Raw genomic sequence first — 13,602 nt, forward strand, 5'->3', positions numbered from 1 at the left:
AAGAATTTAGCAGGGGAGAGGGAGAGAGAACGCAGAAGTGAAGAGGAAGGTTTTGAGGTGCTTCCGGAACCGGAGATGGTTCTCCTCAGGAGCACATTATGTAGAATGTTCGCAAGTTAAGGCCAATATAGACAATGAGGTTAATATGTGCAATAGTTTTTCAGACCTTTGCACATGGGTGGATCAGCTGGATAAATGCGCTGAAAAGTATCACTTGGTTAAAAGAGATAACTCCTGCCAAACAGATCATACCCTTTACTAGAGGTAGAACAGCATTTTGATAAAATGGATAATGTTTGTCAGATAGACCTACAACCTGAAAGGTCGGATCAGCAGTCACAAATGATAGAGAAGGTAATTGACTGCACGGGTCCTGAAGTAGCAGCTTATTCGTCTGCAGTGATGTTGGGCTACATTACAAGTTTGCCGCCCCGGTTTCTGGACCGGCAAACTACGGGTTTGCCTGCCAGAGCCGATGTGCCCGGGCAAAGCGGTCACGGCAGGCAAAGCCATCACGAAAGCACCGGCATCATTAACAGCGGTGCCGGTTCTTCACTGTCCCCACTCCCATAGGACTCTATGGGAATGGGGATTAACGAAATTACTGGTGCCTGACTTCCCGGCCGCCGGACTGGAATAGCCCAGTGGCACCGGGAAGTCAGGCGCTGGTCATCTTTTACGAGTCTGGCGGCAACCGGACAGTAGCACTGGCACGGTTACCGCCGGATTCGTAATGAGGTCCATTGTCATCATCACTGGCAGCCAGTGAGTGTTCTCAGGCTGCGAATGGTATCCTTTCTGTTCCTGCAAGTAAACCTATATCAGGATCCTGTTGTTGTACTCGCCTTGTGAATGCTAAAACTAATCCAACCACTTTTCGAAGCCTGCAAGTTGGAAAACTTTGAATGCCCGTGATAATGGGTAAGACAGTAACAGACTTTGTTATGGATTGCAGAAATTTCATCATTACGAATATAGAGAAAACACGAGGGAAAGAACCCAGGGAGGCTCTACGTAATAAAGTATTGGCCTGGCTACACCAGAGAACGGGGCCAGGGCCGTTAGACATTTGGATCTGAAGGTCCTACGTAGGTTTGAGACAGACGACTGGAGTACCCAGAAGAATAGGGATTGTGTCTTGGTGGGATGTGGGTTGAGTAATTTGTCGCTTTTTTAAGCAAATGCCAATATTTACTGAAGGGATACTCAAACTTGAGTTTGGTAGTTGACTTAAAAGAGGCCTAATTTGTCTGGTCAGAAATACTCCCTTTTATATGATTTTTTGCTATTTTTGGATGCTTTCAGCTCCCTGTACGCTATGATTATTGCTTGATTTTTACTTCTTGTTTGTTTCTGATAGTTTTTCATTTTGTTTAAGTGCCTTCATGCTTCAGGACTTTTTGTTTTGTGCCATATAAATATATAAATACATAATTGTAAAAATTGTTTAAGAGGAAGACAATTTATATAAGGTGAAATGTTTCAATTCCCTTCCATTATACCTTTTGGAGTAAGGAGGATTTTTATCCTTAAGTGCCTCAAATGGTCTTTGTGTTCTTAGGGTTTGTTCAGGTTTTATGTCCCTTGTGCCCATAGCCACAGATTTTATATGTGGTTCAGTTACATCATAACGACACTAGGCCATTACATGCTTTGGCAACTTGAAAAGGTTCTTGCTTTTGAAGGATAAATACTGTGGGCCTCATTACGCCCCTGCCGGTCCGGAAAGAACGGTGGTAGTAAAACCGCCGTCACTGTTCTTTCCGGACCGGCTGGTTAAGAGTCATGCAGGCGGGAGGTGTCACTCCCGCCAGGTCTGACCTGGCGGGTTTAACACCACCCGCCTGCAGTCGGACATGGAAACACTGGCTCTGTCATAGACGGAACCAGTGTTTCCATTGTCTCCATCCCCATGGAATCCTATGGGGCTTCATGGGAATGGGGACTTACACAATTCCGTCTTCCGGGAATCACGGAGGCTCATACAGGTCTGGCGGTAACCTGCCGGTTTGTCCAGCTCGGTTACCGGTGGACTCGTAATGAGGCCCTGTGTCTCATCTCACCGGATCTCCTCACCACCCTGGGCCTTGCCTCCTATCAGGTGATCCTGCCGCAGTACACCACCCACAAGGTCAGGATCAGGAACGTCTGCCTTTCCCTGTCTACCTGGGAGGAGACTTTAGGCAGGGTTTTAGTGAGGGATCTGTAGGATTCATCAACATATATTGCTGACTCTCCTCCGGTGCAGTACTTCAGTGTACACATTACTTCCTCTCCTCTAATGCAGTGCTTCAGTGCATACACTGCAGACTCTACTCAAGTACATTGCTTCAGTGCATACATTGCTGACTCTGAGCTGGTGCAGTACTTTAGTCTATACGTTGCTGACAATCATCTGGTGTAGTGCTGCAGTGTATACATGGCTGGCTCTCCTGCAGTGCTGTGCTTCAGTGTATACATTGCTGACTCTCCTCTACTGCAGTGCTTCAGTGTATACATTTGATCTTTGTTGTTTTGTTTATTATTAACACACTCAGGACAGACTAAACCGTATAGCGGCGCAGCTGGTATCAAAAGACAAATAACGGATAAGTGGTGACCCCATAAGTTCCCAGTTAATAGATGAGAACTAATCCCCCCCCCACACCAGAACACCCCTTCCCACTATTTGAAGAGAAAGGTCTTGAGGACTTTACGGAACTGATAGAGCGTCTCATGGGCCCTAATCTCTCTAGGGATGCTGTTCCATAGCCTAGGGCCGGAGAGGTCAAACCTCCTGTCTCCTCTTGAAACACATGTCGACAGGGGAGCGATCAGCAACAGCTGATCTGTAGATCATAACATCCCGGTTGGCTGTTAACGGCAAATTCTATCACTCAAATATTCAGGGGTCAGTCTGTTTACACATTTTAAAATCAGATACGCTACCTTGAATTTAATACGGTCTTCCACTGCCATTACTGCCTCTCCTGGAATGCAGTGCTTCAGTGCATACACTGCAGACTCTACTCAAGTATATGGCTTCAGTTTATACAGTGCTGACTCTGGTCTGGTGCAGTACTTTAGCGTATACATTGCTGACTCCCTCAGCAGAGTGCGTAAGTGTATACATTGCTGACTCTCCTCCGGTGCAGTGCTTCAGTGCATACACTGCAGACTCTACTCAAGTATATGGCTTCAGTTTATACAGTGCTGACTCTGGTCTGGTGCAGTACTTTAGCGTATACATTGCTGACTCCCTCAGCAGAGTGCGTAAGTGTATACATTGCTGACTCTCCTCCGGTGCAATGCTTCAGTATACACATTACTGCCTCTCCTGGAATGCAGTGCTTCAGTGCATACACTGCAGACTCTACTCAAGTATATGGCTTCAGTTTATACAGTGCTGACTCTGGTCTGGTGCAGTACTTTAGCGTATACATTGCTGACTCCTCCAGCAGAGTGCGTAAGTGTATACATTGCTGACTCTCCTCCGGTGCAGTGCTTCAGTATACACATTACTGCCTCTCCTGGAATGCAGTGCTTCAGTGCATACACTGCAGACTCTACTCAAGTATATGGCTTCAGTTTATACAGTGCTGACTCTGGTCTGGTGCAGTACTTTAGCGTATACATTGCTGACTCCTCCAGCAGAGTGCGTAAGTGTATACATTGCTGACTCTCCTCCGGTGCAGTGCTTCAGTGCATACACTGCAGACTCTACTCAAGTATATGGCTTCAGTTTATACAGTGCTGACTCTGGTCTGGTGCAGTACTTTAGCGTATACATTGCTGACTCCTCCAGCAGAGTGCGTAAGTGTATACATTGCTGACTCTCCTCCGGTGCAGTGCTTCAGTATATACATTACTGCCTCTCCTGGAATGCAGTGCTTCAGTGCATACACTGCAGACTCTACTCAAGTATATGGCTTCAGTTTATACAGTGCTGACTCTGGTCTGGTGCAGTACTTTAGCGTATACATTGCTGACTCCTCCAGCAGAGTGCGTAAGTGTATACATTGCTGACTCTCCTCCGGTGCAGTGCTTCAGTATATACATTACTGCCTCTCCTGGAATGCAGTGCTTCAGTGCATACACTGCAGACTCTACTCAAGTATATGGCTTCAGTTTATACAGTGCTGACTCTGGTCTGGTGCAGTACTTTAGCGTATACATTGCTGACTCCTCCAGCAGAGTGCGTAAGTGTATACATTGCTGACTCTCCTCCGGTGCAGTGCTTCAGTGCATACACTGCAGACTCTACTCAAGTATATGGCTTCAGTTTATACAGTGCTGACTCTGGTCTGGTGCAGTACTTTAGCGTATACATTGCTGACTCCCTCAGCAGAGTGCGTAAGTTTATACAGTGCTGACTCTGGTCTGGTGCAGTGCTTCAGTATACACATTACTGCCTCTCCTCCAATACAGTGCTTCAGTGCACACTGTAAGGTTATCAAAGACGGAAGCTGGCACAAAGGTGGTATGGTTTTGTTATAGACATTCATTTGTGTAGAACAAGTCCCTTGTAAAGAAAATAGCAGCCCAAAAACATTGCTCATTCTCCTGCAGTTCAGAACTTCGTTGTGTACATTGATGACACTCCTGTGGTGCAGTGCTAAAGTGTATACATTGCAGACTCTCCACTAGTCCAGGGCTTCAGTGTATATATTGCTGACTCCCTTCAAGTTCAGAACTTCAGTGTGTGCATTGCTGATTCTCAAAATCTCCTCCAGTACAGTGCTTCAGTGAATATATTTTAGACTCCCCTCAAGCTCAGACCACGTTCAGAACCCACAGGGGAGGGGGGTGTTGACCCCGAACCAATGCAAGTTGGAGCTATCTGGGGCACTCTGTCTTCCGCAGAACGAGAGAACCGCAAGAAGAACAACTTGTGTTTCTACTGCGGATCCTGGGATCATTACATACGTTCTAGTCCCAAGCGGCCAACGACTTAGCCGGGAAACGCCAGAGCTCGACATTAGACGGGACCCTTTCACCTATCCCGTCGTCTTGTCCTACCCTGATGTTAATTCATGGGCTTCCCTGGCGGTCATCGACTCAGGGGCAATGGGCAATTACATCAACGTACAGTATGCCCGTGATTCAGGCATTCCCACGGTTCCCGAGGAAAGGCCAGAGGTGGTGAATGCGGTAGATGGCACGACTTTGGTTTTGGGGTTAGTGACTAACTGTACACCCGACCTGGTCATGACAACAGAATCCAGACACACGGAAACCATCACATTCGATATGTTTGCCGCCCCGCAGTTCAAGATCATTCTCGGTCTTCCTTGGCTCACAAAACATAATCATAGCGTTGATTGGCAACAACATGAGGTCTGCTTTGTGACAGAGTACTGTGAAAACCACTGTTTGGGCCATGCTAGCTGTGTCACACCTAAGCCGTGTCACTCGCTCCTGGATACAGCCTAGATAGTAAGGTCAGTTACCAACGCACCAGTCCCTAGTGAATACCATGCTTTCTTGGATGTATTTGTCAAGAAATCCGTGGATCAACTACCGCCTCTGTTAGCCAGAATTACATGCAGTACCCTTTGGGAACACTACACACAATTAAGACTACAGGTGTAAGCACAATCTCACCTTTGGTACAAGCCTGTACTACACAGTTATGTGGTAGCAGTGGCTGAGCAGCCATACTTATCTCAAGAGTAATGTGAGCAGTACAAGATGTTACAGAAAGGACTTGCAATCACAGTAGTTCAAACAAACACTATTCAAGGATTCTTGGTAAAAGAATATACATTTATTTACACAGTTAGTTGGAAAACATTCCACTAGTAAGAAGCAGCTCAATATCACAATATTAATACACTACAGTACACAACCAATACGTGTCTGAACAAGTTAGGCTCCCCTGAAGTGGGAGCAAAATGGCACTTCAGTAACTTTGAAAAGGGGTAGAAAGACAAAGGTTAGAAGAATTAAAGCACAATTACTTTCATAGGCAGGGCAAATAGTTTCAGTTACTACAACTGGCAATTCAATTCAATAGGCCTAGGCCAAAGTCAATGGTTCAGAGTCTTGGATAGGATAGCACAGTTCTGGTAGTAAACGGTTAAGTCTTTGCCAATGTTCGAAGAAATAGTTTTCCAGAAAAAGGGTTATATGTCGGTTTAGGAGAAAACAAAAATCCAAAGTTGGGAAAGTTTCACAAACTTTCACTGCGGCAGAAAGAATTTCCACACCGCGTTTGCACAGTACCTTATTGATGAAGAAAAGCTGTAGCTGAGGCAGTTGTTCCTGGCAGTTCCTGCAGATCTCACTGTTCCTGAGCTTCAGTCGTGGGAACAAGAAGGAGGATGTCGGGAGGTTCCTGCACTGCCCAGGGAAGAGGCCACAAGCTTGGCTAAGCATCGGTTTTAAGGTGTGAGTGCCTGAAAGTCCACAAACTGGTATCCTTCTCGCTGGCTATCCGGTTTTCAACAGCACTCTGATGAAAATTCGACCAGTATGGAGACGGTGTCCAGGTGGCTTACGAGGTGGTTGTTCCCACCAGCTCAAGCGAAGAAGTCATCCTTGAAGGGCTTCTCTGTCGAGGGAGTTTCAGGCAATTCGGAGCTGCAGCAGCGCTTCACAGGACAAACCAACGGTCCCGAAGTTGCAGCAGTCGTCTTTCTTCAGCTCCTCTTTAGTTCTTTCGTTCCAGTGGTCGACTCTGCCTTTTAAACAGTTTTCTCCCATTCATCCCATCCTAGCTGTCACTCATCCAGCAGGGTGGCTGTCCTTGCTGTACAGTCAGCCAGCCAATCACGCCAGAGTGCATTCAGGTCTCCTAGGAGACTAAGAACAGGGAGTTTCGGGCACCTCCCTCACATCCTGTCCACCCCAGACACTCAGGCACCAGAGGGGGGCTTCAGCACTGAAGCCCGCCAAAGGGAATCGAACAAAGGGACCAAAACTGGTTTGGCACGCTGAGTTAAACACAAGAAGGACCTTTGCTAAAAGAAACCGCAAAAAAAGATGACCGGAGTCTGTTTTTACAGAGGGGTTATGGGCACCATATTGAAAAACATGGCTGACCCGATTTTTAGCTACCGGTGTTCGTGGTCAGGAAATATCATGGTAGTTTGTTCTAAAACCACTGCCAAGAGCCATTTCAAGAGGAAAGTGTAACATTTGACTGTAACATGAGTGTTTAGACACAGGGGATGCTAGGCAACCCTTCCAGCACTCTATAGTAAGATAGTGAGAGCTGGGTCTATGAATTTAAAAGGACTAGCAAAATCAATTTAACTTCACATGCTCTGGGAGACGGTAGTTAGTCCCAGAGAAGGTATTTAAACCTTGGGGAGCTTGAAAGACACCCCTGTGCCCCTGCACTGAAGGTGCGGTGTGACACACAAGAAAAAGATGATTTCTATGGAGTTGTTTAAAACCCCATATCCAAAGAACACAAAAGCAAAACACACATCAAAATACATGAAAGATTGGGAAAAAAAGGCTCATACTCTTTCCAGGTAAAAATTAAAATCCTAGAAATCCAGCAAAGTTGCTGGGGGTCTCAAAAGGTAAGGGAAATTAGCACATTCTTGAGAATTCTCCCTAACACTCGTCCCCCCCAGACTAAGGGACAGGAGGATTTAATCCACTCCTGGATGAATCTCCTTACTCCAGTCGGTCAAACATCCTTGAGAGACCATCAGCATTTTGGTGGTGACACCCAGACCTGTGTTCAATGGTAAAATCAAACCCTTGCAGGCTGATTGTCCATCTCAGTAGTTATGGGTTTTCCCCTTTCATTTGCATCAACCATCTCAAGGGTTGGTGGTCAGTCTGAATCACAAAAGTAGATCCATACAAGTATTGTCTAAACTTCTTCAGTGACCACACAATAGCAAAACATTCTCTTTCAATGGTTGCCCACCTTGATTTAGGTTCCTTCAGCTTCCTGCTGATGAAGCAAATGGGGTGCTCCCTACATTTCTCATCCAGCTGACTCAGAACTGCACCTATACCTGTATTGGAAGAATCTGTTTGCACGATGAAGGTTTGGTTGTAGTCGGGAGCTCTTAAGACTGGAGCTTGACAAAGGGCTTTCTTAAATCCTTAAGTCCTTCAAATGCTTGAGTGCACTCCTCATTCCACCTGACCTTTTTAGGACATTTGGGTGAGGAGATCACGTTCAAGGGAGAAGCTATGGTCCCATAGTTCTCTATGAAGTTCCTATAGTAACCAGTGAGGCCTAGAAAGGCTGTCACTTGGGTTTGAGTAGTAGGGGTGGCACAGTTTTGTACAGCTTGTACTTTGCTAGGCAATGGCCTGATTTCACCTCCTCCTACCTCATGTCCAAGGTAGACCACTTTACTCTGACCAATTTGACACTTACTCGCCTTTATGGTCAAATGGGCCTGCTCAAGAGCCTTCAAAACATATCCTAAGTGGTCAACATGTTCTTTCCAAGTAGGGCTGAACACTGCAGTATGCCATGCAGAAGTCCTCCATCCCATTCAGAACCTGGTTAACCATCCTTTGGAATGTTGCAGGTGCATTCTTTTCTCCAAAAGGCATTACCTTAAACTGGTAGAGGCGTGCTGGGGTTGAGAATGCAGTTTTCTCCCTGGCATGGTCTGTCAGTGCTATTTGTCAATAGCCTGAAGTGAGATCAAATGTACTGAGCTACTTGGCTGAACCAAGTTTGTTCACCAGTTCATCTGTCCTTGGTAAAGGATGGGCATCAGTCTTTGTGACTGCATTAAGAGCTCTATAGTCCACACAGAGTCTAAACTCCTCGGATCCTGCCTTTGGCACTAGTACAACTAGACTAGACCATGGACCTGTATAAGGCTCTATTACCCCGAGATCAAGCATCTTGTTAACCTCCTACTTTATGTGGGTTCTTACATGATCTGACATCCTGTAACCTCTGCTTTTAACAGGTAAACAGTCACCAGTGAGAATATCAGGCTGGCCCCAAGGGGTCAAGCCTGGTGATAGTGAAAACAGGGAGGCAAGCTGATTTAGCACTCCTCCTGTTGTTCCAGTATCAGATTAGAAGAAAGATTGACTCTTTCTATCTTCTCATCTAAAGGCTGTCCTCTGAGTAGGTCAGCTAGAGGCTCACTCTCCTTCTCCTCTTGAGCGGAGGCTAGAAGCAAAGCTCCCACTTCTGGTCTTGAGACATAAGCTTTTAGACGGTTGGTGTGAAAGACTCTGGGAGCCTACTTAGGATTGCCTAAATCATCCAGATAGTTGACCTCTCCAAGTTTGCCCACAACCTTGACGGGTCCTATCCACTTGTCCTGTAAGGCCCTCTGCCTTGTAGGTACCATAACTAGAACTTGCTGGTCTTGAGTAAACTCAACCATGTTGGCCTTCTGGTCATGCCAAGGCTTCACAAGAGCATGACCTTCTTTCACGTTATCTGATGCTTCTGCCATCATGTGTGACATTCTCCTCCAGAGACCTATCACATAGTCAGTGACTCTCACTGGCTTGGGGGAAGGAGCACTCTCCAACCCCTCCTTAATTAGGGCCAAGGGACCTCTAACTGGATGGCAATAGAGAAGCTCAAATGCACTAAATCCAACTCCCTCCTGAGTTACTTCTCTATAAGCGAGTAGAAGGCATGGCAGTAGAAGATCCCACTTTCTTCTAAGGGGTTCCTCTAAAGCACCTATCATGCTCTTCATTGTACGATTACACCTCTCTACCAATCAATTTGTCTGTGGATGGTAGGCAGTTGAGAACTTGTAAGTCACTCCACAGTTCTTCCATATGGCCTGCATGTAGTGGGACATACAATTGGATCCCCTGTCAGAGATGACTTCCTTAGGAAAACCTACCCTGGTAGAAATACCAAGTAGGGCCTTAGCAATAGCCTGAGCTGTAACAGTCCTCATAGGTATTGCTTCGGGATACCTAGTAGCATGGTCTACTACAACCAGGATAACCCTGTTGCCTGAAGAAGTTGGAGGGTGTAAGGGACCAACAATGTTGATTCCTACCCTCACAAAAGGGACTCCCCTTCACTGGAAGAGGCATCAAGGGAGCCACATTCTTGACTCCCCTCTTGCCAGATATCTGACAAGTGTGACAGCTCCTACAGAATTTATCTACATCAGACCACAACTAAGGCCAGTAGAAATACAGATAAAGCCTTTCCTTAGTCTTCTTGAAACTCAAGTGACCAAGCAAAGGAATCTCATGGGCTAACTATAGGAACTGTTGTCTGCTTTCCATAGGCATTACAAGTCTTCTGTAGTCCCCTGGAATAGACTCAGTCGGTTCACTGTAGAAGAGGCCATCCTCCCAGTATAACCTATGCTTCCCTGGCTCTTACCCTTCCAGCTGGGAAGCTGCCTGTTGGCGAAGACCTTCAAGAGTAGGACACTCTCTTTGACCTCTGCTGAAGTCTGCCCTGCAGGGTCCACCTTCTGCCAGTAAAGACTGCAGCTCAGGGTGGTCTGCAGGATCCAGATCTCCAACAGGAGCAAGGTCCTCTTCCAGCTCTGATTCCTCAGCAGCTGATTCAACCACAATAGGTTGTTCCTCACACTCAGGCTCTGCTGGTGGAGAAGTCACAGGTGTGACTTTTGACAGTCCTCTCGGGGATGTCCTTGTTGGTAGCACAGGAGTGCTAGCTGGCTTTTTCCTTGAGGTCTTAGGTTTACCTTTTTCCTCTTTCTTCTTAGAAATTGCAGTCAGTAAGTCCTGTGGATTGGGGGTTATAGTTTCCTCTATACGTTCCCCTGGAGAGCCCCTTAAGGTACTCTCTCTGGCCTTCCTTATCTGTTCTTGTTTCCTTTTGCTGGGAGGCCGGGGGGGAGTTTTTAAGTCATTCCCTAACAGGACTCTCCCAGGTACTTCACTCTACACACTTACAGGTATCTTGACAGTCATGTCATTGCACTGGACGAGAGCTGGTAACTGTGGAAGCATTTGGACATGGCCTCCAGCAAGCTTAGTGAGGTATTTGAGTGCCTTAGCAACATCCTCTACCTTGAAAAAAGATTAATCCACTACAGTAATGCTGGCCCAAGTGTCTCTGATGGCAGGGGTCTCCTGATCATTCACAAGAACACTGTCTTTCTAATCCTCTTTAGTATTGTCTGGAATGGAATTGTAGACATCTAAGTGCCGTTGTTCCCACAGACCCAGGGATACTAAAGAAACACTGGCTGAGACTTTCATGGGTTCCTCAGCCAGTAGGTGAAAGTTTCCACTTGCCATTTGAACTTCTTCCTCTGGGGAGAAGGCTAATGAGACAGTGTGGACCCCTGAAGGTTTACCCTTACATCTGAGATCACCTTTCACATGGTCAGTTGCCCCACAAGCATAACATTTTCCAAATGTCTTTATGAATGGGGGTTTGGCCTGACCCATCTCTGGTTTAGCACCAGGGGTTACACTAGCCTGGTTCAGTTTCCCTTGTGGCTTACCCTTGTTATGTTTGTGGCCCTCTTTTGGAATGGAGGTATTAGAATTTTCTTTGTTATCCTTCTTATGCTGCTTTCCCTCATCCTTCTTCTGAGTTGCCCCAGAATCCTTGTGAGTAGCCCTGTTGGTAACCCACAAGTCAGCAGCCCTTGCTAACTTCTTTGGATCGATTTCCTTAGAGTCAGCCAAGTGCTGTCTCAGCTCAGGAGAGCAGGCATCATAAATAGATTCCAACATAAACAGATTTCTCATACCTTCATATGTGTTAACTCTGTAACCCTTAACCCAACCATGTAAGTTTTTCAAACATTCACACACCCAGGTAGGCCAAGGGGCACCATCATATGTTTTGAGGGTTCTAAACCTCTTAAGATACTGGGAAGTAGTTTCCCCAAACCTAGCTATCAAAGCTAGTTTCACACTTTCATACTCCATTCTATCTACTTCTCCCATCACCATTGCAACATCAGATGCAACTGGTGGTAGCCTAGAAATAATCCAATGAATCAGATCTTTCCCTGTAATGTTCTGAATCCCATGGTTATATTCAAAAGTTGCCAACCAATCCAAAATATCAAGCTTAACCTCATACATACTTACTGCATCATTGGGCATGCAAGGCCTCTTAGGACTGGAAGACCTAGAAGACTCTGGGAGAGAACCATTCTCAAGAGACAATTTCTTCATTTCAAGAGCATGTTGTAATTCCATTTCCCTTAGTTTAAGTTCTTGATATTTACTTTCCGTTTGTGCTTGGATTCTTTTGAATTCTAACTCAAGTCTCATCTTCTCAAGAGAGACAAACTCTGGACTTGTCATTGGACCTGGTAGGGCCCCTGTGGCAAAAGATTGAGGCCTAAGAGCAGGTAGAGGTAAAGTGAGGCCTACATCTTGAGACTCATCTGCCTCATCTAACTCATCAATAACATTTGAGTGTGACCCTGAAACATTAGCATCCTCATCATCATTTTCCACATTTTCATCAGATGTAGGTACAGCAGGCCTATTTCTTTGACTTTGACATTCCAACAACTTTTCTATCAATTAATTCTTTTTGCCTTTAACAATGAGGTTCCTACCTTTACACATTTCCCTCAGCTGATCAACTGTTAAAATGACTAGGGTCTCCTGTCTGTAGCTATCCATATCAGACATGATAAAACAATTGCTTTTCAAGTGGTGCTTAGCCTTGTGGGGGTTATTTGAACAAAGGTAAGAGCAGCACTCTCAATGTAACAACTATACTTTATCCTCACCACTGTACACCAGTGTTAGGCAGACTTACATGCAGTACCCTTTGGGAACACTACAAACAAATAAGACTACAGGTGTAAGCACAATCTCACCTTTGGTACAAGCCTGTCCTACACAGTTATGTGGTAGCAGTGGCTGAGCAGCCAGACGTATCTCAAGAGTAATGTGAGTAGTAAAAGATGTTATACAAAGGACTTGCAATCACAGTAGTTCAAACAAACACTATTCAAGGTTTCCTGGTAAAAGAATATACATTTATTTACACAGTCAGATGGAACACATTCCACTAGTAAGAAGCAGCTCAAAATCACAATCTTAATACACTACAGTACACAACCAATACTTTTCTGAACAAGTTAGGCTTCCCTGAAGTGGGATCAAAATGGCACTTCAGTAACTTTCAAAAGGGGTAGAAAGACAAAGGTTAGAAGAATTAATTACTTTCATAGGCAGGGCAAATAGTTTCAGTTCACTACAACTAGCAATTCAATTCAATAGGCCTAGGCCAAAGTCAATGGGCCTCATTACGAGGTGGGCGCAAAGGGATACCGGGCACGGTTAAGGACATCAGTGCCGGTAATCCCTTTGCGCCCATTCCCAGGTCCCTTAGCGGGTCCCTTCCTTAACACCTGGTTTTACCAGGCGTTATGGACGGGGCCCGTTAAGGGACTTCAGAGCTAATAACGGTACCGCAATTTGCGGTACTGTTATTAGCGTCTTCCCCCTTCCCATTGAGCCCTATTGGGGCTGAAATGGCAATGGGGAATGGATTTTTCAATGGGGAATTACCGGTCCCGCAAAGGTTGGACTACACCGGTAAGTCCCCATTGCATGAGGGCGGACGCGGTACCGGTATTGGAGGTAGTCATGGCGCTAATAGCGCCATGACTACCTCCAACCTCGGAATGAGGCCCAATGGTTCAGAGTCTTGGATAGGATAGTACAGTTCTGGTAGTAAACGGTTAAGTC

The sequence above is a fragment of the Ambystoma mexicanum genome, unplaced genomic scaffold (assembly GCF_040938575.1).
Source record: "Ambystoma mexicanum isolate Mex_15411 unplaced genomic scaffold, UKY_AmexF1_1 Mex_scaf60, whole genome shotgun sequence".
Lineage (NCBI taxonomy): Eukaryota > Metazoa > Chordata > Amphibia > Caudata > Ambystomatidae > Ambystoma > Ambystoma mexicanum.